The sequence below is a fragment of the Panthera onca genome, chromosome A1 (assembly GCF_046562875.1).
Source record: "Panthera onca isolate mPanOnc1 chromosome A1, mPanOnc1 haplotype 2, whole genome shotgun sequence".
Lineage (NCBI taxonomy): Eukaryota > Metazoa > Chordata > Mammalia > Carnivora > Felidae > Panthera > Panthera onca.
Window position 1 is genome coordinate 22754113 of NC_138339.1, and position 27223 is coordinate 22781335.

Consider the following 27223-nt stretch of genomic DNA (forward strand, 5'->3'; position numbering starts at 1 on the left):
TATCTCTTCGCTTTTCTACTTACCTTCATTTACTAACAAGCCGTATGCGGTTCTCAGATATTAAAGACCGTGGTCAAGCCTAATATTAAAACCTCAATTGATCCTTCAGTTTCAGCTTTTATTCCACACTCCTGTTAACTCCACCTGAATTTGGTTTTATGCCTGTAGTAGGACATGACAGGATTATTGTATTTATTCCACTTTCGGGTTTTTGTTTTTTTTTAATTCTATCTCCTCATTTACTTTTAGCCTTCAGATTCTAGAATGGTAACAGGAAGTAAAGGGAAGGAGGGGTAAGGAGACTGGTTAAAATCTGATCCTGGAATCTTCTTCAGTGCTCTGCTTCATGCGACTTTTTTGTGATTTTTTGAAGGCTTTTTTGAGAACCTTCCACTGCATTTCTTTGATACAAGCGGTTCAGTTTCTTACTGATCAACTTTCGTAATCACTCCCCAGTTGTCTTTTTTGATGGGTGACTCACACTGGCACTGGGTTCACTTGGGCTAGAATATTTTCAAGGTAGGTCAAACTCAGCTATCGTCCATAAGGCCCACCTGAATCTTGAGGACACCTGACAAAATCTGGAAGGTCAAGTTGCTCTCTCTGCATTCTGTTATCCTACATGGACATAGTAAGTCCCTCAGGTGGAGAATGATCCAGGAACAAGTCTGGCACTAACTAATCTCAGTACACTAAGATCTCTGGGGGGCCCGGGTCATGTTTTCCAATGGCTTCTCATTAAATCACTCCCTTTCTTGGTTGGAGGCAAGGAGGGAGGAGGCATGCACTGACATTCCCCAATAAAAAGGAGGAAATAAAAATGCTTAGCATTCAACTAACTTCCCCCAAATAAGTGTCCACAATTTAAACTTTTTTACTTCATTTTATACACTCTTAAACTGAGTGATAAACTTATGACCATCCCTTAGCCTTGCAACCCCATTACTTTTTCTAATTTCAAGGGTCTCAGCCAAAATTCTGAAAGAACAGATACATTTCACTTAATATCCAGATGCCTTGTCATGCCCTCCTTCATTATATATTCAATTCATAATTTTAACCCGAGCACTAATTCTTATTCCCATTATTTCTAAGTACTTAGGAGAGAACATTTTATTATATACCTCCTGATACTGATAGTAGTTAACAGTGTTTAGTTACAATTTAGTCACTAATTAGCTGAATTATCTAAGGCAAGCTAATAATAATGGAGCAGTATGAAAGTTTAAAAGCCCAAATCTGGTCAAATTTGTATATGGAGTGGGACTTGCTGAATTTTCATTCTTGTCGCATGTGTAAGTTGTGTGACTTTAGAGCACTTAAGTCTCTCTAACCTTTAGTTCCTCTTCTGTACAGTACGTATATTAAAGCCACATAACATGAGAAAATCCTCTCAGAGCCTGCATGTTAATCCTTCGGCTCAGTGTGTGCACGATAGAAACACTTAGCATGTCGTGAGCACTCATGGTTTCTCTGAGTATCCCCCTCCCCCCTCCTGTCTCCCTCATCTTCCTTTTGTGCAACTCCCCACCTTCAGAACCACAGGCGACCGGTTTTTCCAGCTCCCTCCTGGAGCACCGTCTCAGGAAAGGCATGCGTTGTGAACATGGGCCACAAGCCTCTTTTCTGAAACTTTTGAGAAGTGGAGGTGGAAAAACAAAAAGAAAAGTCTTGCAGAGACAGATGGCGTGTGGGCCACACGGGCACTTGTCTTTAGTTTGTATTGTTCTCCGGGCACCTGCTCTCCAATCTCTTGTCCTTCCTCTGAACCTCTGATTGTCTCTATTTCTTAAAATAGGTAGAATCATTTTATGAGGCATGGGATCAAGAGCACTGGCAGATTCAATTCATTATTGTTACTCTTATATCTGTCTTAAGTTACTTCTGAGAAAAAGGTATGCATTAGCCAGGCATTCAAGATGTAATATTTTATGCAGCTGAATCGTTCCTATCACCTTCTTCCATGAGTCTTTGCAGCTCCCTTTCCTCTGTTAGTCTTTTTTTTTTTTTACCTCAAGTTAGATAATATACAGTGTAGTCTTGGTTTCGGGAGTAGAACCCAATGACTCATGTCTTGCATATGACACCCAGTGCTCATCCTGAGGAGTACCCTCCTTAATGTCCATCACCCATTTAACCCACCCCCATCAACTCTCAGTTTGTTCTCTGTATTTAAGAGTATCTTATGGTTTGTCTCCCTCTCTCTTTTTATCTTATTTTTCCTTCCCTTTCCCGATGCTCACCTGTTAAGTTTCTCAACTTCCACACTAGTGACATCATATGATCTCTATTTTCCCCTGAACTATTTCATTTACATAATACTGTTTGTCTTCATTTAAAAAAAAAAATTAATGTTCATTTTTATTTTGAGAGAGAGAGAGAGAGAGAGAGAGAGAGAGAGCTTGAGAGGGAGAGGGGCAGAGAAAAAAGGAGACACAGGATCCGAAGCAGCCCCCAGGCTCTGAGCTGTCAGCACAGAGCCCGATGTGGGGGTCAAACTCACAAAGCGTGAGATCATGATCTGATCCCAAGTCCAACGCTTAACTGACTGAGCCACCCAGGCGCACCTACTATTGAACTTTCTACTGAAGAGTTCCCCAAATTTCAGGCGTTGCTCCTTCTTGGCCGCGTTGCTCCTTCTTGGCCACGTGCTCCTCTTTGGCATTGACTTCCAGCAACTATTTTTTCTTCCAGTGGAAGCTCTTTAAATATCTATATTTTTATCCTGAGTCCCATGCCTGCATTTTTCTGTCCAGTAATTACAGAATGCCTATTTTTGGATTTTAGCAAATTTCTTGAAAATAAAAATATGTAAGTAATTTTAAAAATTAGAAGAATTTACTGAATTTGATTGTATCTCCTTCTTCCACACGTATTTCCTTTCCAACGTGCTCTCTATATCTTGTGAAACAACACTGTATTCTATCAGTGAGCCACACAGGAACATTTAGGTACATTTTCTTCAAATTTCCATAGCCTATTACTTGTAAATCTGAGTGATATGACTTGGCAAGGTCTTCTCCTTCATCTTTCCCTTTGCAATAATACCGTTGCCTTAATTTGCTGCTCACTATCTCCTTCCTGAGTTGTTGGGTTTGATTTCTTACCACTTTTCAAGCCTCCATTGTCTACTCATTCAAAATACATGAATTAGACATTCTGCTACAAGAATAAGTTCTCCAAGCAGAAACCTAAACTTTGCTTGTTTTCTATTTCCTTCAAACACCTTCAGTGACGTCCGGCTGCACACGTAAGAGCTCCCTCACAACAGTCATGTCTTAAGTGTTTTGAGTAAAATTTGTAGCTGGAAAGAAAATGAATTTTACTGTTATATAGTCACAACTATGCACGGAATTCTTTTCCGTGCATCACACACTTTGAAAGTCCCATCATTCCTTTTGGTTGTTTCTCCTTCCTTCTCCGCTCCATTTTACAATCTCCATAGTACATTTTACTTTTATTTTTTTTTAACATTTATTTATTTTTGAGAGAGAGAGAGAGAGAGAGAGACAGAGAGAGACAGAGAGAGACAGAGTGTGAGCGAGGGAGGGACAGAGAGAGAGGGAGACACAGCATCGCAAGCAGGCTCCTGGCTCCAAGCTGTCAGCACACAGCGTGACATGGGGCTAGAACTTAAGAGCCTTTAGATCATGACTGAGCTGAAGTCGGACGTTTAACCCAGTGAGCCACCCAGATGCTGCATATATTCTACTTTTAAACCATACTTCCAGCTCCCAAGTTCCATCTTAAACTGGTGGAGCATCTTAGACATCATTTCTTAGCTGCATTTTGGTGGGGCAAAATCAAAATGTTATTGTATATGGATAGAGCGTAGGTTTGTTAGTCTTCAGAATCTGCAATCACATTATTCTCTTGCTAAGTTGTCCTATGAGACAGTTGATATTTCAGGTAACAAAGGTTCTGTATCTCTAATCAAATATCCTTTAATTAGTGGTAAGCAGTATCCTAAAAGGGAATGAAGGCAAAGATCCCATAGTTACAGGTATGGAATAATTTTAAATTTCCTCTGCTGATGTTTAATTTTGGCCCCTGGCATGATTTCTAATTTATTTTTCTACCATAATATCCTCTGGTGAAGACTGCAAGTTACGTGAATATATTTCCCTTATTTAGAGATCTTCTTTGAAGATTTTTATTTAAGGCTATGATTTTCCAGTCTATGAGATTTACTTCAGAGTCTCTCTTACATTTACATATTCAATGTGACTAAGATTTGGACTATGAGATGGAAATAGAGGTGTGGATGGGACTTCAAAAAATTATCTTTATAAGAAATGGTACATGTGTTCTTTTTCCTCTATAAAAAGAAACTTTCCTTATTTTTCCAGCCTACAAAGTAGCCATGATGATAAAACTCAAGTAACTTTCTGGGATCAGGAGATGATGTTTATATTTTGCAGCTGATTTATAAAGACAACAGAGAATAGAGATAAAAGAACCCCGAGTCCTCTAGAAACCACTACATGAGCCCTGAACTGCCATCTCCAGAATATTGTTTACATGATAGAGAAACAGATTTGTATTTTTTCCCCAACAGTGTTCTATGTACTTGACCCCAATCCCAAATATTATACCTTCCCATTTCTCCATTTATTTCCTCTCTAACCCTGTTCCATATGCACACACATACCTGAAAACACCTGCTAATCTGGAGCTAATTCATATATAAAGCCAACTGGGTGCATCTCATCCCAACTCTGAATTCAGTGACATCACACTGGGAGCTTGAAATCAGCAATAGTTCTCATTTTTACTAGAGAACTTAGTGAATATGATACATCAGGTGTCATATTTTTTAAATCCTAGACCACAGTTATTAAACCCAGCACACTGCTATACTGCTGTGCATGCTGCACACACATGCACACACATGCACACACACACACACACACACACACACACACACAGACCAGGCCCAAGCTACAGTACACAGTCTATCATTCTGGACATGTAGACTGTACTTGCCCATTTCTTTTTCTTTTCTTATTGTTTTTAATGTGTATTTATTTTTGAGAGAGAGAGAGAGTGAACAGGAGAGGGCCAGAGAGAGAGGGAGACACAGAATCTGAAGCAGATTCCAGGCTCTGAGCTGTCAGCACAGAACCCAACTCGGGGCTCGAACTCAGGAACCCCCACGAGATCGTGACCTGAGCCGAAGTCGAATGCTTAACTGACTGAGACACCCAGGTGCCCCACCCATTTCTTTATCTTCATTCTATTCATCTACTCTCAGAAGACTGTGCATCCATAGTCTGTCCATGTCACTATATCAACCTTTGCTTAGTAAATATCAATTTATTTTTCAAGACCCTGTATAAAATAGTCACTTTAAACGCTGTTTCCACATGTAATGGTTCATCTAAGAATTAAATTCACCTTCCCTGTTCTCCTATTGAAATTTATTTGTGCCATTACATTACTCATTAGAGTTTTCTCTGCATTATTATTCACCACCCCCGCCCCCAACCCTCCGCCAGTAAGTTGAGATCTCCTGGAGGGGAGAGGAAGTACATCATTGCTTTTTACTTAAAGTGCCTACCAAAATTTATTTCACTCAGTTGAAACTGAACAAAAGATTTCTGAGCTTAATTGGCTTTATTACTAGTTTGGAAGCATCCGTGGATGAAGGGTATTTTATTTTTCTTACAACTTTCTAGTATAGTGCTGGTTTTACAGAAAAGAAGTACATATTTCTTTTGTTGTTGTTATTTTCATTATTATTTAAATGTTTCAAATGAGTTAATATTATGCAGCATAAATTCTTAATAAAAAAGATCAAACACATTGATCTCTGAAACAAGTTTCTCTGGCTTTTGAAATCATAACCTTCTTCATGTTCTGGCTCATTTTTATTCCATTTCAGACACATCACTTAAGTTTACATATGCATGGTGTGATGATTAAATAAAAGGTGATGCTATTCAGAAAACGGTTTATTTTCTTTTTTTTTTTTTAAGGAGGGGGAGTGTACATGCGCGAGCATAGCGAATGAGAGATGGCAGAATAGGGAGGCAGAGAGAGAATCCTAAACAGAATCCACCCTTAGTGCCGAGCCTGACAATGAGGGGCTTGATCTCGTGACCAGATCATGACCTGAACCAAAATCAAGAGTCAGAGGCTGAACAGATTAAGACATACAGGTGTCCCCAGAAACCAACAGTAGTTGGTTTCATACTGTATTTACTAGTCAATCCCTTAAAAACTTAAAAGTAATTTCAGTAAACATTAGATAACATAGTCCATTGTGTATTAATTTTGCATTATATTTTTGAGTACATTGTTTATGTTTCCTTTTTTTTTAATCCTTCGAGTCATTCATTTCCAGGTAGAAAATATCTAATTTAGTAAGTGAGACAAGGCAAACTTTTGTTTATTTACTTAAATTACAGGTAATATAATTTGAATATACATATAATATACATACATACATATATATGTGTAAATATATAATTTATTTTTATTTATATAACATATATATAAATGAAACCTAACTATTAAGAAGAATGAAGTGAGATAGTACATCATTTGCATCATGATCTTGCCTGAAATTTTCTAAGAATTATCATGGAGGGCTCTTATGAATACAGACTTTTAAATATTTGCCACTGAAAATGTTTGCATGTGAAAACAATTTTAATAAATGTATTAAAAGAAAATAAGAGATCAATCCCCAATCTACATTTAACTAGTTTTGTGCATAAACTTGCTTGAGATGCATTTTCCTTTAACGAATCATAGTAAGATTGTTTACGGTATGTACACGATGGGAAATGAAACAGTGCTAAGAAATATATTTTTTTAATGTGTTACATTTTTCCTGGGTGCTAAGAATGAACTCTAACCACCTTTACCTTTTTTTGTAACCAAAACTGATATAGCTTTTAACATTATTGACTACTTCCTACTTTAAATATTCTCTGTCCATCCTTTTGTCTACATTAGGATTTTCAAAAAAAAGAAAAAAAAAAGAATTAATATGCTATATGTAACCAAAAGATAGGTAACTGATGGATGTTACCTAAAAACCTAAAACTAACTTCAGTACATATTAAGTGACACTGTACATTTTATATTAACTTTACACTGTATTTTTGAGTGAAATTTTTTGGTTTGGTTTTGGTTTTGTTTTCTACTTCAAGTCATTTCCTTCCAGGTAGATGGAGAGAGAGAGAGAGAGACAGAGAGACAGAGAGACTGTAAGGAACTGGCTCATGTGAGTGTGGTGGCTGACAAGTGCCCAGATCTGTAGCCGTTAAGCTGGAGACCCAGGAGCACTAATGATATAGTTCTGGTCCAAGTCTAAGGGCCTGACAAACAGAAGAGATGATATAGTTCCAATCTGAAGGCTAGCATACTTGAGGTCCAAGAAGAGCCAATGCTTCAGTTTGAGTTTGAAGGTAAGAAAAAGCTGATACCCCAGTTCAAAGACAGTCAGACAGGAGGCAGTCATTAGCCACAGGAGGTTCTGCCTTTTCCTTCTGGTCTGGCCTTCAGCTGATTGCACAAGGCCCACCCACATTATGAAAGCAAAGTACTTTACTAAGTATATCGATGTCAATGTTAATCTTGTCCAAAGACATCCTCACAGACATAGCCAGAATAACGTTTATCCAAATGTCTGGGTATTCCGTGGCCCAGTGAAATTGATCATAACAGTTAAACACACTATATGTGATATTCTCTATCTCTGGCCAAGTCTTAAGGGATTCCTCTTTCTACAACTGTCTTCAAGAGTTTTTCTTCCCTAGAGTTTTCTACGAATGCTTTTCAGGGTGATCTCATACACACACATAACAAAAAAGATTTGAACAGTTACATCAGAATAAAATTAATATCTATCACTCAGCACCAATCTTTATAAATTACTGAATGGATACCAACACCGAGCACAAATGAACCGTTGTGCAATTGAAGAAATCTGATAACACAGATTGCAACTCTCAAAATTGCCCTTTGCTCCCGTTGTATGAACATGTTTAGTTTCAGATTTAAAAGATAAGGTACTTTCTAAGCAATATATGAAGGAACAATGATTATGCAAAGGAACCTTATTTCCATAAATACAAAAATTCCATTTTTTTTACAATAAGTAACCTACACAAGGAATATGCTGCAAAAATATTTTATAAGTTGGATTCTTCATTGTCTTTCTGCTGGCAAATAAGGTTAATATATATTCCAGAAAGGTTGATCTGTAGCAGACTCACAAGATTGTACTGAAGTTATTCCTCTTCCCAGAGGGCCCTGATAGATAAGAAATGAGTTAAAAGCTTGTACCTGACCTTAAAATGGGAGGATTATCCTAGATTATCGAAGTGAATCCAAGGTAATTGGATGAGTCCTTAACAGTGGAAGAGTCAGCGAGAGAAGGGGTTGCAGAGAGGTTGTTGAAGATGTCCAGAGGGTGGGAGAGATTCCATCCATCATTACTGGAGGGGCTGACATAAGGGAAGCATGGGAAGAAATGAAGACAGCCTCTAGGAGCAAAGACTGACCGCTGGCTGACAAGCACTGAGGTAATGGGGACATCAGTCTTATAACCACAAGGTCCAGCATTGGACCACAACCTGAATGAATTTGGATGCAGATTGTTTTCAACACCTTACAATAAGCTCTTGGCTGACACCTTGATCATGGCTTTGTGAAATGTCGATCAGAAAAACCATGGAGCCAACCAGGCCTTCTGACCTACAGAACGATGAGATAATAAATAGGTGTTACTTTAAGTCGCTGATGGTAATTTACCATGACAGGAATAAAAAAGTGAATGCAATTTTCAAAATTAAACTTATTTTCTTACAGCTCCTTTTATTCATTTCTCAACTCCTTTTTACTTTTTCAATCTCAGACGGGGTGGGGGCGGGGACTCATTTTAATTTGGTTCAATAGGCTCTTCAATCACCTGTGAAATCCCATTGGCAACAAACCTGAAACTTTTTTTCCCCCCTTCATTGTTGTGGGGGAATCTCTTGTTTTACTCTTTGGCCTCTCCCCTCTCACTCTGAGACAAATTTCTCTGGTCCTCCCTCTTTTAACTCTTTTAATCAGCACTGCACAAGGAATCCCTGCTCCTCTACACGCAAATTGTCCAGCCAACGGGGAAATCCCTCTCCAGGGCAAAGAGAGGTAGGAGTGAGCAAAGGGCACCTGCAAAGGCAGCGTTTTACCCCATACACGGTGGCAGGGAGGCGGTGCTGACAGTGGCTGTGCCCTTCCAGCTCCTTCACCGCTACTCTGCCAGTTCCTTGCTCCCGGGTCCCAAGGTATGCAACAGCTCAGCTGTTAGCTGGTGCCCAGAGCGGGCGCAGTGGCACCTCCTCAGCCCCTCCCCTGGACACCAGAACCCGGAGGGGACAGCACAGCGGGGAGGAGGGACCAGGACTCACATGGTTTTCAGAGTCCAAGAGCTGGTATTGGGAGGGGCTCGTTCCCAGCACCTACTGTCTTCATCCTCCCACCCAGAGGTGGCGCACCCAAGCTCACCCACAGGCCAACTTGAGTGCTCCTGGGGGAACAAGGCTGAAGAACCCATGCCACCAAATATAGAAATACCTTCGAACCTTCTGAGAACCGTGGCATGCATCTGCTGTGAAACACACACAGCTGGTCACCTCGCTACCGCTACGCTACGGGTAGTTAGCTGTTTTCCAGCCCCTTTGGAAATGCAGTGGCGGGTGGCAGCCCTCAATCAGCTTGGTCCTCTCTACCCGCGCCCCTGAGGGACCAATGCAAGGTCCCACCTCGGCTTACTTCCCCACCTTTTTTTTCCAACGGAAACAGTTATTGAATTCACCCACTCACCTCTTTCTTCCACCCATTATGCTAGTTTACTCACTCTCTTCCCTCTTCTTAATATCTAAACCAGATTCCATCTTTATTCACTATTTTCTGTCTGACAAATTCTCTGTTCTGAAGAGTAAAAATTGTAAAAGAGAATCCTACATATAGAATCCTCTGACGCTCTCTTTTTGACTGAAGGATAAAAATAACTTCAGGGCTCCTGGGTGGCTCGGTTGGTTAAGGGTGGGAGTCTCAATTTCAGCTCAGGTTGTGATCTCGTGGTTCCTGAGATCATGCCCTACATCAGGCTCTGCGCTGACAGTGCAGAGCCTGTGTGGGATTCTCTTTCTCCCTCTCTCCCTCTCTCCCTCTCTCCCTGTCTCTCTCTGCCCCTCTCCAGTTTGGGTTCTCTTTTTATCTCTCTCAAAAATAAACTAAAAAAAAAAACTTAAAAAAATAATAAATAACTTCTTAACAGCTTGTCAGCCCCTTCGTTAACAGTTTCGTAAGAAGTATCAGTAGAAACCCATGAAAATTACCTCACTCCCACATTCGGAGGAGAAAATCAGAGTCAAAACCACATCCAAGGGGTGAGGAGTGGAGCACGAGCTTAGAACCACCAGCAAAGATTTAAATAATGCATTCAGTTTATGTATCTTTTTCCCATCACAAGAAAAAACAATGACTGCCACAGCAAATATGTCTCTGAAAAACTACCAAGCACTTGAAGTCTTTGCTCTTTAAAGTCACCCAATTGGAAAAGGAACCACACCAATGAATAAGTGTCAACCAACTTACAGTCACACTGAAGTAATCCCACCTCCACAATTAACACCAACCTGCTTTTATCTCTGAAAAACTACTAATCCGTCAAGTCCATACATTCCAAAGCTACATAAGATGGCAATTTGCTCTGCTCAGAAAGACTATCCTTTAATAGGATAGTTTTCTAAAACCACAGGAGGCAACGATTTGTGCGTGTGCGTGTGTGAGTGTGCATGCATGTATTTTGTTTTGGATACCAACTGGTATTCTCTTCTTTTGACGGGGTACAATGATCTGGGGTCAGTAAATGACTTGGCTGTTAGTATCAAGATCGAAAGATCTAGGACAACAGTTTAAGAGTGATGCGGGTGGACACAAGGAGAGAAAACAAAATGTGATGATGATTGTGTCTCCTGTTAACGCTGATCAGAAACGATTCATCCTTAAAGAGGCCCCAACAATCAAAAAGACAGGTATGTAATCCTATGACCATGAACATTTGGTCCTAATGGTAGAGATAAAGGATATGTATGGAATCACCAAAATAAATACTCTCTCATAAAGACTAATTCACCTACCCCCACTGGGGATATCCCAACCCAGCATGAATAGAAACCAGCACTGTGCCTTTAATACAGCATAATTCCAGAGAGTGAAAGATAGATGTCATGAGGCCTCTTCCATTGTGAAAGGGACAGCAATTTGACACCAATTTTTAATATTGGTCTGTTTTCCCTGACTGTATTGCCTCTCAAAACATTAACAATATGAAGACTTAAAAAATGCTTCATCTATTTCTACGATATTTTACATAATTTTGTCTCTAAATAATTAACTATGTTAATATCACAGGAAGTATTATAATGGGGACATGACCTCAGAATCCACTTGAAAGCTAAACTGAAGGCATTATCTCCTAAGTGGCTAGAGACTCATTGAGAATTTTTAAAAGTTTGGAAGTCACATTTTGAAAGCTGTTATTTAGAGAAATTAAACACTCATTTAGGAGGGAATGATGCAGAAAAGATTTGTGTATGGTTGCCAGAAGCAAGGCTATTTCAGTAATCCAGGTGTGAGATGATGAGTTCCAGAACTAAGGTGGTAGGAGTCAGCAAGTAAATAAAACAACACATTTAAAGACATTTAGGGAGAAGAACTGACAAGGTTTGATTGCCTATTAGAAATAAGTAATGAAAGAAGGAAATGTATTAAGAATAACTCAATACTAAACTGTACACAAATGATTTGCTTTCTGAAAATCATCTTTTCTATTTCATAAAGTTAAATGACCATATAGAAGTGGCTATAATGGGGTAGACAAAATGGAGATTTAGAAGGCGATCAAATTATTCAATAAAAGATATTAATTGAGAGTCTGTTTTAGGACAGGCACTAAACAATAGGCCAAAGCTTAGAGTGACTAACGACTAACTATGAATAACACAGACAAAACATACTTGCTTTAATGGGCACTTATTTAGGTGGGGAGCGGGGCAAATCGAGATAGCTAACTCATTTTCATAGCATTTTAGAAGATTATAAGTGCAGTGGAAAAAACAGATCCTGCTGAAAACGATCACAAGTTTTGGGATGTGTAAAATTTTGAGTAGAGAGATTAGAATAAGCCTTGCCGAGAAGGGACATTGGAGCCAAGCCTAGAAGTGAGTGAGTGGGATGTATGGTAAAGAGCAGTCCAAGTAAAATGAACAGCTGATGGGGAGACGCTGACACAGAGTTTCACAAAGGACACAGAAGCCAGCAGCAGATTAAAGAAACTCCCACTAGCGATGTTTGCACAATTTGAGCATCTAATTGTATTTTCTTGGATATGTGTCTACTGGTTTTTGAGCCCATCCTTGATTTCTGATGCACAAAATTATTGGAGGCTTAGTTTGTATGTTTTGATTCTCCGGACCCCAAATCACTTATGGGTTAAAAAAAAACTTGCAGATAGTTTTCAAAAACATGACAGGGGTCTAGTCATGTTCACTGTTGGTGCGTTATTATTACTTCTAAGCTTTCTTGGTGGCCTATCTTATCTGCTCATCTGTTTTTTGTTTTTTTTTATCTATAAGCTTATGTCATGTTTTTCATTCCAAGCCTTCTCACTTTACCCTTATTGGTATCTATAGCTCCCTTTGCCTCCAGAGACTCTGAATTCCCAACTACAAAGGTGTTTTATTTCCTTTTGCAATGTACACAAAATAGAATAGGAATTGCTTCACCAATATCACGACTGATAACATACCACCCAAGTTCAAGATTTCTTTTCTCTTTTTGTCCTTCAGGCTACATCCCGTAGAGGAAGTGCAATCAAAGTATAGTGTTCAAAATTACTTGAAATAATTAGTTCCCTGTGTGTAGGTGGATGCATATATTCTCTGCATATTATAAATTTGATGTAGTTATGTTTTTCTACTTGTATTTAATTTTAGCTTTATCCTCCTGTTTGATACAATTTAGATTTAATTGCATTGTTTGACTTTGGGAGTAATTAACATAATTCAAATATCAAAGTTTCATTCCATTCTCTATCCCTGCTATCTACCATTGCTGTTCTTATTGATAAATGATTTAATTGAATTAGCTTTGTGTTTATGATGTGAATTTCTTTTCTTTTTTTCAAAAATGAGATCACACATACATATTCATGTCTTATTTTTTTGATTTCCTTACAACAAAATGCAGTTTATATATGTATATGGTATCTATCTAATTGCCCATTGCTTTTTTTGATAACAAGTAACATTTTGTCCTAAGAATTACACTAGATCAAAAAAGTATTTTCACTCTATTTTACAGCCTTATAGTATTCCATTGATATACAGTTTTGCTATACTCCATAGCTGTATGGTCCATAGCTATATAGTTAAAAACCATAGTTTTCAACCAATGTCATGTCAGGTTGTTTCTGATATTTTACTATTTCAAATAAGGCCACAGCGAATATTTTTACATATGTTTGGATTGTTGGAAGTATATGGAATTCTTATACGTAGAATTGCTAAATGTAAAGTATAATTGCAAATACAGTTGTTGGTTTAAGATGTATGTATTGTACTATATACAAAGGAGTTACACAAGTTAACAGATGCATTGGTTGTGCTTAAGGGAGCCTGTTACCCTATAGCTTGCACTAAACTATATTATTTAAATTTTGCTGTAATGAGATAAGAAATGGTATCTTGATATAATTTTAATTTTAATTTCTTAAATTATGAGCATTGAGCGTTCTTTCAAATTTTTAAGAGCTACTTTAAATATGTGTGTGTGTGTGTGTGTGTGTGTGGTGTAGTGTATACTACACATCCTATGTGTGTGTGTCTGTGACTTTTGCACATTTTTCATCAGGTGTTTAGTCTTTTTTTCCCCTCAATATTCAAGAAAATGTGGCATAGGGGTGGCTCAGTCGGTTAAGGGTCCAACATCAGCTCAGGTTATGATCTCACAGTTCATGGGTTTGAGCCCCAGGTCTAGCTCTGTGTTGACAGCTCAGAGTCTGGAGTCTGCTTGGGATTCTGTGTCCCCATCTCTCTCTGTCCCTCCCCCTTCATGATCGGTCGCTCTCTCTCTCAAAAATAAACATTAAAAAAGTTTTTTTTCAGTAAAAAATAAATCAGCAAACACTAAAAATGTGGCATGTACACAATGGAATATTATTCAGCCTTAGAAAAGGAGGACATTCTGTTACTTGTAACAATGTGCATGAAATTAGAGGACATTATGCTGAGTGAATTAAACCAGACATAAAAGGGAAAATCACACATGATCTCACTTATATGAATCTGAAATAGTCAAATGCATAGAAGCAGAGAGTACAAGGATGGTTGCCAGGGCCTGGGAGGTATTAGTGAAAGGGTACAAGCTCTCAGTTTTGCAAGATGGAGATTTATCTAGCATAGAGATTTATCTAGCATAGAGATTTATATAGCATAGAACCTATAGTTAATACTATATTATATACTTAAAAGTTTGCTAAGAGGATAGATCTTATGTTAAGTGTTAATGTCACACATAAAAAATAATGGCAGATATAGAGGGTAGGAAGAAACTTTTGAAGGTGATGGATACATTTAGAGCATAAGTTATGGTGATATCAAAGATATATACTTACCTCCAAATACACCAAGTTGTATTCATTAAATATGTGCAGCTTTTTGTAGGTCAGTCATACCTCAACAAAGTGATTTAAACAGTATTTGCATATTTGTGCGTTTGGCCTTTTTTCTGTTATATTCACTGAAAAAAATATGTTCCAGTTTATATTTACTTTTCCATAAGTAATATTTTATTTATTTTTTTCATGCAATTGTTTTAGATGGCTGAATGTATTGATCTTTTATTATATCTGCATTTTTTAAATTTTTGGTTAAAAAGTATTCTTTCACATCCAGATTTAAAGGGAATCTACACAGAGTTTCTTCTATTGTTTGTATAATTTCATTTTCTTTTAAACTTAGGTAACATTCACTTGGTATTTATTCTAGCACACGTATGTTTTATGTATTCGATTTTATCAATTTTTCTTTTGCAAAATGACTATCCAGCTTTGCCAACACCGTTTCATAAAAAGTTCACCTTTTCCTCAACTGTTTGAGATGCCACCTTAATTACATATGAAAAATGTCCCCTGTTCTTGGAAGTATTTATGGACTGTCTGTACCATTTCTCGGGTTTATAGTCATTAGAATGGTTTGTCATATATTTTGTTATCTGACAAATCTAAGGTAACTATAATCCTCTATTTTCAGATTTTCCTATTTATTTTATATACATATAAACGATATATTTCATATTTATTTTTCCATGTGAGCTTTATAACCAACGGTCCTGTGTGTGGGGGAAGGGTATGCTATATTTATTGGAATTCGGTGGAACTGACTGACACTCTATTACTCTAGCAGCTGTTTGCAGGTGGATTGGTGGTGAGAATGGTGAGCAATGAAGGAAAGAGGATGAACAGGCGATAACGAAATAATCTTGGTGAAAGATGGCTAAGACTTGGCCAGGTTAGTAACAATGGAGATGGATTAGTGCTAAAAGTTTGAACATATTTAAAAAAAAAAAAAAGGTGGGCGCTTGGGTGGCTCAGTCGGTTGAGTGTCCGACTTCGGCTCAGGTCATGATCTCCCGGTCCATGAGTTTGAGCCCCGCGTCGGGCTCTGTGCTGACAGCTCAGAGCCCGGAACCTGTTTCAGATTCTGTGTCTCCCTCTCTCTCTGACCCTCCCCGTTCATGCTCTGTCTCTCTCTGTCTCAAAAATAAATAAAAGTTAAAAAAAATTTAAAAAATAAAATAAAAATTAAAAAAAATAAAAAAAAATTTTTGAACATATTTTAAATGCCATAGCAATGGGATTTCCTAAACAAACAAACAAAAAAAAGGTATGTGAGGTATTAAAACCAATTATATTTCCAAGTACTCTGGCCTGAGCTACCAAATTGGTGAAGCTGTTCTCTACTAAGGAATGGAGAGCTGTAGAGGAAATAGCTTTGGTGAAATTTGTGAGTTACAGATCAATCCCATCTTACTTTTGGTGCGTTAATTTTGATTGAGTTGCTTCCTAGTAGTGGTACATTTTCTTTTTATATTATTATAGAATCAATCATAATATGTCCTTATTTTTTTTATACTTCACTCTCTCTGTGGTTGAGCCCTATTTTTCTGTGTTAGCTTCATTCCGACCCCTACCTTTCTTTTTTACCCTGATCATTCTTCTAAAAGTCTTTCTTTATTCTGAGTCATAATTAGAGAGCCAAAATTTCATTCTGCTGTTTACCTCTAATAACATTTGTTCATTTTAATCCCCTTATTTACTTTTCTTTGAGTTTACATTTGATTTTTTTAAGTTACTGATTTGACCACTTCGCTAAATTTGCTTCATTCTAGATAATTTTCTAAAACATTCGATTAGCATTATACATTTTTCTCCAGTAAAATTTTTGGTTGAATTTGAAAACTTTTGCATGAAGATTTTTAAGTTCTTAAAATTTTATGTATTTTATCATTTCAATTATTACTTGCTTGTGAGATAATATCACATCTCTCTCAAATGTTTGTTCATTTTAACAGAAGATCTGTCTTATCTTCTGTAAGAAATATTTGGAATATATATTTTTTCTATATAACTCTAAGTACACTTGAAACAAATCAATCATTTTGTATGCAATCAAACCCCTAGATTGTGAAGACTTGTTATTTGGTAATTGAAATATTTATGCCTTAATGAAATACTCAGATAGAACTAAAAGTGTTTGCAGCTGCTTTGTTTCAGAAATGGCTTTAAAATGATTGTAATGTCAATCCTTTGTGACTAGAAAAAAAAAAAAAAACTTCAAAATAATTAGAAGCCATTTAGTTTTAGAATAACTTCTCAAAGAATTGGGAATTAAAATTAATACCTAGACACTAATGTCTCTCATTAGTTGAACTGTTCATAATCAATAAATTTATAGTTCTAAAATGCTTAAATTTTTGGAAAGAAGAAGTATGTAGTGGTTTACAGATAAGTGTCATTTGACAAAAATTTTACAAAGACAACTGACATTTTCATTAGTGAGATTAAAACATGGGAGCACAGGGGTGCCTGGGTCGGTTTAGCGTCCAACTTCAGCTCTGGTCATGATCTCATGGTTTGTGAGTTTGAGCCTCACGTCAGGCTCGGTTCTGACAGCTCAGAGCTAGGAGTCTGCTTTGGATTCTGTCTGCTTTGGATGCTTTCTCCTTCTCTTTCTCTGTCCCTTCCCCACTGTGTTCTCTCTCTCTCTCTCTCTCTCTCTCTCTCTCTCTCTCTCTCTCAGAAATAATAAATGAATAAACTTTATGAAAAAGAAAAATATGGGAGCACAAGGGCCACAAAAGGGGCAATGTCCTTGGGGGTTGGTAGGCTTCAGCTTTAGCAGGCAGCCCCTGGTGGTGGTATGGCATGACTGGCTAGAGATTTCTAGCACCATGGCCAGCTTCTTAGCTGTCATGGACAGAACTGATGAAATGCAGAAGGATCTCCTTAGTAAAGACAAAGACATGCAGTTATCCACGAACTGAGAAGAGTGAAGCTAAACACGTTGAGAAAAATGATGCTGACCCTATCTTTGTGATGAACAAAACCATTTCAACTCATTACAATTTGCCAGGCATCTGAGTGGGTGGTAATCCTGGAAGTCCATTCCAGCTCTTGTGGACAAACAGCCTTGGAACATGTACACCCTGGTGACCAAGTCCCGAGGAATTTAGTTTCTTACTTTCAAAGGTCATGAGCAAGGAGAAGTGAATACGTCTTATGGGCATTCTTGTGCCATGATGATGGACTGTATGACAGAGAGGGCATTGGAAAGTGAGTATGTGGTCAGTTTGTTCAGAGCTCCAGAGGTTCCTGCAATCTTTGGAGCCTTCTGTTATGATACAGTTTTAGATAAGGGACTTGATGAGTAGATGCCAACAAAAGAGAATCTACATTCCTTCACCAAAGATGCTTGCCCTTTGACTTATAAAGATCTTCCATTTGAAACGCTGGAAGTTGAAACAAATTGACATTAGAAAGACTTTAACACAACAAGCAAAATAGATCTCGTAGAAGAGAAGGCATCTGGGAACGCTGAGGATATCATCCAGCTACACAGATTTGATGACTTAATTGATGTGAGGAAGGGTTCTCTTAGTCCAAGAACAAATATTTGTTCCTGTTATGTAGCATCAGCAGACCACTTTCTAAAATTAAAAAAGAATATTAAATTAAAATAAAAGTCTTCTATGAAACAAAACAAAATAAAACATGGGAGCACAGGCTTCTCAGCAGGCCAGGAGTTACAGTGGTTGTGTGATGCTGGCCTTGTTAGCTCTGACGCCTTTCCTCGGTTTTTTGTTTTTCCTCCTACTATCCTCTGGAACTCTCTCTCATCACCTCTCCATTTCCATCATCTCACCTTTTCAGAGAAATATTCCTGTGGTTTAGCTCTTTGTAGGCTATGTTCTCTGGTTTCATTTTAAAACAGCGTTTGGGGTGCCTGGGTGGCTCAGTCAGTTAAGCGTCCGACCTCAGCTCAGGTCATGATCTTGCAGTTCGTCAGTTCAAGCCCTGCGACGGGCTCTGTGCTGATAGCTCAAGGGCTGGAGCCTGCTACAGATTCTGTGTCTCCTTCCCTCTCTGCCCCTCCCCCGTTCTCACTCTGTCTCTCAAAAATAAATAAACATTAACAACAACAACAAAAACAACAACAAAACTGTTCCTGGGGCGCCTGAGTGGCTCACTTGGTTAAGCCTCAGTCCTGATCTCCTGGATCATAGATTCCAGCATTAGGCTTTGAGCTGTCAGCGCAGAGCCTGGAGCCTGCCTAAGGTTCTATGTTCTCCCTGTCTCTCTCAAAAATAAATAAACTTTTAAAAGCATTAGTAAGTTAAGAATAATAATAAAATAATAGTTTAAAGAAAGTGTTACGCTGGGCCACCTGGGTGGCTCAGTGGGTGGTTAAACATCTGACTTCTGCTCAGGTCATGATCTCACAGTTGCTGAGTTCAAGCCCTGCATTGGGCTCCCTGCTGCTGTCAGGAGGGACCCTGCTTCAGATCCTCTGTCTTCCTCTCTCTCTCTGCCCCTCCCCCACTTCTCTCTCTCTCTCTCTCTTTCAAAATAAAAGTTAAGTAAAACATGTCCTATAACCTAAACTTGACAATTAACTAGCTTTAAACACAGAACTGAAAAAATTTTATATAAAACTATATTTTCATTCTGGTTCATTTCCATGTGTTAAGCCTAGAGCCCTAGTTAAGGGCCTCCATTCACTGTAGCTAAAGACAGTCCTACAAGACTGGGATTGTTACTTGATTTTTACTATATTCAGTACCATTTTTTGCACTTACTGCATTTGCAACTAATTGACTTAGACAAAATGACCCCAAAATACACTTTGTGCATATGTCAAATAGAAAATGAAAAATAAACACTTTATGTTTTAGAACAACTGATATCAGAAAACCCGGTGACTTAAGGTTGCAAAGGACACCTTGAGAAAAACACAATAAAGCACAAGAGTAGTGGGCAGATTGTAATACTGATAGGCTCCAAAGGATTTAAAGAAAATCTTTCCATGGAAAGACACCAAAACAAAGGTTTAAAAAAAAAGTCTATGAATAAAATATAACCAATGCATATACGTGATTTGCAGGATGATATTTATTCTCTATTTCTTATATTTGTATCAGGTTTAGGAAATTTCCACCATTCTCCCAAGAGGAAAGTAGTTGGTGGATGCATTCGGCTCAACTCCATACACAATAAGGAAACGTGGGAATTTATAGCCAAGGAGCAGAGTGGAGAATTACCAAGAGGAAACATCAGAGGTGACGATGGGGGCGGATTCTGGCTAAACTCACCTACGGGCTTCTTTTTTTTTTTTTTTTTTTTTTTTTTTTTAATTTATTTTTTTTGGGACAGAGAGAGACAGAGCATGAACGGGGGAGGGGCAGAGAGAGAGGGAGACACACAATCGGAAACAGGCTCCAGGCTCCGAGCCGTCAGCCCAGAGCCTGACGCGGGGCTCGAACTCACGGACCGCGAGATCGTGACCTGGCTGAAGTCGGACGCTTAACCGACTGCGCCACCCAGGCGCCCCCACCTACGGGCTTCTTGCTGAAGGCGGGCCAGAGTGCTAGGACATCACCTGGGGAATGGTAGAGGTTGAGGACCCATATTAGATATCAAGGATTCTGACTAAACTGATAGCAGGATTCTCAATGAAATTGGGTAATGCAGAGATGACCATGGAAGCCGAGAAACCATACTTGCCAAGAGTTCAGAGTAGAGCTTAGTAGGCTGAGTAGAGCTTAGTCAAGGAGGGAATCTTTGCCACAACTTCTCCCCAAACCTACTGCCAGCTCTATGTTTCTCTATACCCCTTATCATCTTCTAATACAGTATGCAGTTGATTTATTCATTTTGATACATTTCCCCATGCTAGCATGCAAATTACAAGAGACCATGGATTTTTGTATCTAATTTATTCCTTGCAATTGATCCATCAGCTACAACATTGGTTGCCCAGAGTAGATACTCAGTAAACATTTGCTGATTTATGATCTATTGCCTAATTTTTGTTGGGCTTTTGCTATAAAATAATTCATGAGAATTCCTTCTAATAACACCTAGAACAAAACCTTTAGTGAATGAAAGCAGTGATCATTTTGTCATATTTTAAGAAGTTAGATCTGTAAAGGGTTAATATAATGCTGTAGAAAGTGAAAGCTGACCCTTTTGGCTGACAATCCTGAATAAAAGGTGTAATTAGCATACTGTTTTGCCTCTTAGATACAATTGATTTTACTGTTGCTAGAAATAGTAAATGGAAGAATTCACTGATTTTATTCTTGTGGATGTTTCTCCTCTTCCATTTAAAGCACCTGAAGTGTTGCTGATAAGCAGCCTTGAAATTTGACAAATATTCTCTAATTTCCTCCTGGTTTTCAAGTGTGCAAAACACAGGCCAAAAAAAAAAAAAAAAACAAAAACAAAAAAACAAACCAGAAAGCCAGAAACCTTGTCATAATGTCAAAATGAGAATAAAAGGAGGTCTAACCTCAAAAAGAATATTTTTAGTTGAAATATACATTTGTATGTGAATATTCTAAATATTATCGTTCTGAGTAACAAATCCCATGGATTTCAGGTACTCTGGGAAGAATAGTTACAATGCATTTGTCAATGATTTGCCTAAATTTCACCTACAGACTTTTAAGTGCTGAGGGGATTTTAGTGACCAACAGAACAAGATGAGTGCCATTCACGCCCTCACTGAAGTTACTTATGAGAAGACATGGATTCAATCATGCATATACACGAATTTTAAAACAGTGTGCAGGGGCACCCAGGTGGCTCAGCTGGTTGAGCAGACTTGGGCTCAGGTCACCGTCTCGCTGTCTGTGAGTTCCAGCCCTGCATCCGGCTCTGCGTCGACAGCTCGGAGCCGGGAGCCTGCTTCAGATTCTGTGTCGCCCTCTCTCTGCTCCTCCCCACTCACGCTCTGTCTCTCTTTCTCTCAAAAAGAAAGAAACAGGAAAAAATAAAAATAAAATAAAACAGTGTACAATACACAGGGCGTGTTAGCAATGTACAGATTGTGCAATTTAAACCGCTTTGAGGTCTATGAAGGGACCCTTGAAAATTTGATGTGAAAGCTGAGACTGTAGAAAGAAGTAAGTAAATGCTAACCTAAGTAGAGAGGACATACAAGAGGAGGGGTAGTCTATGGAGAGGGTGTGAGGTGAGTATTTCTCTGAGCAATGCAGGACATTGAAGGACGCTCCCGCAAAAGCATAGAACTTCATCGAAGAGAGGTGGGCTATGGGGCTCAGAAGATGAATGGCCTGATCACATATATGAAAAAGGTTAAAATTTATCTTCAAGATAAATGAAGCCATTTGAAGATAAGTCGGAGCTGAAGAAAGAGATTGGTCATCAGCGGCACATGCATGGTGTTCTGTTTCAACCCTAACTGGTCCTAGTTCAGTGTAGTTCTGACATGAACACCCAGATTTAGCATCACACTCCATAAGTCTATGGACATGGTTTCCAGAAAGAATTAAAATCACCTTTATTCAGAATCAGAAAAATATGAATCAAAATAGTAATTATACCCTCAGATGAGGATGTAGCAATCCCATTCTAAGCTTTCAGTTATGTGAATATAGTTTTATTTTTCAGTTTCTCTCTTGAACTTGAATGTACATATAGTAGTATAATTCATTGTCTTCAGCGATCCATAGTTTGCTCCTTTCAATACAAGACCCTTGTATTGGGGGGTGCCCGGGTGGCTCAGTTGGTTAAGTGTCCAACTTCAGCTCAGGTCATAGTCTTGCGGTTCACAAGTTGGAGCCCCGTGTCAGGCTCTGTGCTGACAGCTCGGAGCCTGGAGCCTGCTTCGGATTCTGTGTGTCTCTCTCTGCCCCTCCCGACTTATGCTCTGTCTCTCTCTCTCTCTAAAAAATAAACATTAAAAAAAAAATAAAAAAAAACAAGACCTTTGCTTTCTTTGTTTCTGTTTCCCTTTTATTTTTCTCACAAAATCCAATTTTCACTTGTAGAAGTAGCTCAATCATCTGCACTTGCAAACTTATTCCCAAACCAGCAATTCCGTGTCACTGGCTGATTCCATGGGGCTCTTGCATTTTTGCATTTCTTGTGAACCAAGGCAATAACAGCTGCATTTTTAGAGAAGCCTGAATCAAGCTTCACAGTCTCTGCATTCCTGTTACAAAACCCACTCAATGTGTTCATGTCACCTGTCACCTGTCTCTCTTCACATCTTCCTGTGGGAGTTGGGCTTGGGAACTGGCATGAGAAAATACTGGTACTGTCACTACTGCTCTTGCCATAAATAATAAAGTCTTTTGGCTCTGACCAGGAAGTATTATGACTTCTGCCAGCATCCATGAATGAGAGACAGAATAATGAGCTAGCTTGCAAGTAAAGTAACATCAGAGCCTTCACAGCTCTCCATTAATATGAAAAATAAAAACAAAAACAAAAACATCAACTACTCTTTGTATGAACTAATAGCGTAATAGAGTATCCTGATATGCAATAGACAAAATGAGAGGCAAATTTATCGTGATCACACAATGATATAGGGGCTAGTCAACTTGTTTATATGATAAAAATGAGGCTTCAAGAGGTAATGCCAACAGGAAAAACTCATACTAGATACAATATTATGCAAGGAGAAAATTCTGTCAATCCAGGGAGCCAAAAAATTACAGGTGCAATTTTATTGGTGAAGACATAAGCTATTAATTAGGATTCAAACTCTGATATTATCTATCCTAAAAAGATAGGGTTCTGTTGCAGCCGAAAATATAATTAAACGGGGTGGGGGGAGATGAGATGAGGGCATGGTAGCATTTCTCATTTCCAAATACATGTAAGCACTTCAGAATATAGCTGATTGGTTATAGCGTGTGTAACACCCATATACACACATACACTCCTGGGATTCAGTGTTTGTGCTAATAGTGTGATCCTCAAGTTTCAGGAGAAGATATGCCCTGGAAAGAGTTCTCATTTTGGAAATGGTTAGGAGAAATAAACCACCACAGTATTCACCATGTGTATCCCAGGAGCTCTTCCAGCAGCACTAAACGGCAAGAACTGCTGAAGCTGGAGAATTCACGGGAAGGACAAGAGCCGATTTATCATAGCATGGCAGGCCCCTGAATTGCTAAAGGGTCAGGTGCATTCTGCCCCAAATCTTTCATCTTTCTAAAAGGTAATCTCTCAAACAGCACTTGCGAAGAGCTCCTCAGCTACACAGTACCTGGATTTATGACCTACAGAGACACTTGGCATGGTGGTGGACTGAGATTTTGCTGTCTCACATGTTTTTGGAGCGGAGGTAAGTGCTACGTTCATCTAAATCGCAGCTTCCAATGGCCTCCCTCTATCAGGCAGTGTGTGTCAGGGAGGCAGAGCCTGCATATAGCAAGGATTCCAAGATGTATGAACATACGTTTGCAGGTGTATGTTTGGACACAGGCATGCACATACGGGGACTTACGCATTAAGCCCTCATGATTGCTCACAAGGCTGTGGGTGAGTTGGGTCGGTCTCCTGATCCTAACTGGGCACGTTCACATGTTTCCACTTAACCCCAAGTCAGACAGGTGGTTCACCTGATGCAGACTGGACTTTCTTATGTACCTGTAGGTCAGCTGGTTGTCATTTAATCTGGGATGACCTTGTCTGGGTCCACTAGGGCTACTTGCCTCGTCCATGTTGCTTCTTATCTTCCACCAGGCTCTCCCATACTTCTCATTTGTGTCTCGGAGGCAGAATTCCCAGAGAGAGTGGAAGGAACACAAGGGTCTTGAGCAAAGGCCCAGAACTTCCACACTATTGGATCCATTACTTTCCATTGGTTGAAACAAGTCACAGTCCAGCTCAGATTTAAGAATCCCCACCTCTAGGGGTGCCTGGGTGGCTAAGTCAGCTAAGTGTCTGACTTGATTTCAGTTCAGGTCATGATCTCACAATTTCTGAGTTCCAGCCCTGCACTAGGCTCTGTGTTGACAGTGTAGAGTCTCCCTGGGATTCTCTCCCTCTCTCTGTCCTTCTCTTGTTTGAGCTCTTTCTCTCAAGATAAATAAACAAATGCTAAAAAAAAAAAAAATAGCAATCAATCAATCAATCAATCAATAAAAAGAATCCCCAGCTCTAAATAGCCTTTTCTTAGAAAGGACTGTTGCACATTTACTATCCCATCATTTTGTTTAATTCTCTGATCAACACATATAACTATCAGAAGCTTGAGTGATTATTTACATTTTTATGTTTTAGTTGTGCTTATCTATCTTCACAGATGAGAATGTAAATTTGGATTCTTGTCCACTGCCAAAACCTCAGCAAATAAAATAGTTCATGGCACATAGTAGGTACCTGATTAACATTTTCTGATGGTTCAGTGAAGATTCCCTAACTGCACAGGAATTCTTTCTTTTTAAGGGCACTGAAAACATTTATCCTTATACTCTAGTAAGAGACATCCTGCAAAAATAGGTTGAAAAGGAAGCAGGTGAAGTAAATAAAGCAAAACTGATTTTATTATATTTATAAATATATGTGAAAGAATCCACAATGAAAGAAGATCCATCTGAACATATCAGTTGTTCACTGGTTTATTCATTACTAACAAAAAATTTGTAAAAAAATCATTAAATCTGAATATTCTTTCAATTAGCAAATTATTCATTGAAACACAGATCATCAAAGTTTCTATTTTTAAACATTTAGGAAATAAAGCTAGATTTGTTAACTGTTAGTTTTATTTGAACGCCTGTGCTTTATCCAGGGAGGATGAAATAAATTATTCACTTTAAATGGAGAAATACATTAATAAATTCTGATCACCTCTATTCTGTGAATCATCTCTTTTGCATTGCAAAAAAAAAATTAATGTCTCTTCCCACCCTGAATAATTTATGTACTCTCCTCGGTCTTTGCAGCAACATAATAAATGTACTGAGTTCCTGGCAAGTTGAAGATTCTGTTCACAAAGTGTGGTAGATTTTTTAACACACTTTCCATGTGCCTCTCAGTCATCTGCCTACTAATTATCAACGAGGCTGTCATTCAAGCAATACAATCTAAACCTTTTGCGGATTTCTGACCGAACTACGTGTCCTACATTCTCTATCAAAGTTAGTCAGGCAAATATAATGTTAATATTTTTTTTGCCTTTTTATGTCCCTAAGCAAGAGAACTTATGTTTAATACAGACTTAAAACTGAGTGTCCTGGAGATGGGGTCTTGAAGTTCTCTTCCTTGCTTGACCTTTAATAGTGAGAGGACCTTGGGCAGGTAGTTTTTCTCCCGTCTAAGTCACCGTTATTTGTTTTGTTTTGTTTTGTTTTTTAAAATCTGTATGACGGTGATAGTAAAACTTTTTAAACTTTTAGGTAAAATACCATGATTATGTGATACAACATCACAAACTTATTAGAACAGTGCCCCGCACAAAGAAATCCCTTTATACATTTAGTTATTACTAATAAATAGAATTTATACTTTCATCAATTCAAAACTAAATATCATTCTCTTATTAATGTCAGAATATGTCCATTAAAATGTTATTTCATAGAACTGATGATTTTATGAGAGAAATATCATTACTTTATTTGATTATAATAGAAAAATGAAGGAATGGAAAAATATATATAATATGGTATGTTACCCTTGCCCAACACAGATAAAATTGGTCATGCATGTATTTTCACTTCATTTCTTAAAGAACTCAACTTGAAAAAAAAAATTCATATTCAAAGTAACCAAATTTTAATTAAATGTTAATGGTGAGAACAGCTCATACGGGCATACGCACGGAAATCCGGGATTACTTTCACTAGATGAACTACTGTAAGTTTAAAACTGCTGAGATGTCCAGGATTTACTTTGATGGTACCATTTAAGTGAACAAATTGAGAAAACCAAAGAGAAGTGCTATTTGGTTGTATTGGGCGGATGTCTTCCCTGGAAAATAACCAATTTCCCATGTAAGTCACAGGTTTTTTTCGTTCGTACTTTAAAAATACCCCAAACTTCAGACAAAAGTACCATAGCAAAGAGCATGGAAAAAAAAAGTGTTTTTTGTGTTTTTGTTTTTGTTTTTGTTTTCAGAGGGAGGCCAGAAACTATGGGGAAAGCTTAAAACAACAGAGCACAAAAGAGAGAAGCACACAATTAAGAACTGTAGCAGCATAGTTTAGCACATTCAAGGAACGTGCCAAGGACAGGAAAAAGGAAGACTTGTGTAAAGAACCACAAAAGCATGACTTTAACAGCAATATCATAGAAGGAGAAATGAAGAAGAGAGAAAAGAAAAAAATATGAATATTTACAGTATGGTGGAGAAGAGTGAAAAACTCTAGTAATAACACTGGTAATCTGGGCCCTGATTTACTAAAGTGGACAACATTGAAACATAAATATATGAGGAAAACTATTCTGGTAATTCTCCCACTTGAATCCACAACATCAACAGAAGACTGTGTAGGTAGGTCACTTTAAAAAATGGCAGGTGTTAGCATGCACCCCGATATTTATAGCAGCATTATCTACAGTAACCAAATTATGGAAACAACTCAGGTGTCCATCACCTGATGAAGGAATAAAGAAGAT

The 27223-nt window shown here is 38.3% G+C and overlaps 1 pseudogene; it reads left to right on the top strand.

Moving 5' to 3' along the window:
• The first annotated feature begins 17432 nt into the window (after window positions 1–17432).
• Window positions 17433–18306, top strand: LOC132680325 (large ribosomal subunit protein mL39 pseudogene; annotated as a pseudogene).
• The last annotated feature ends 8917 nt before the right edge of the window (window positions 18307–27223 follow it).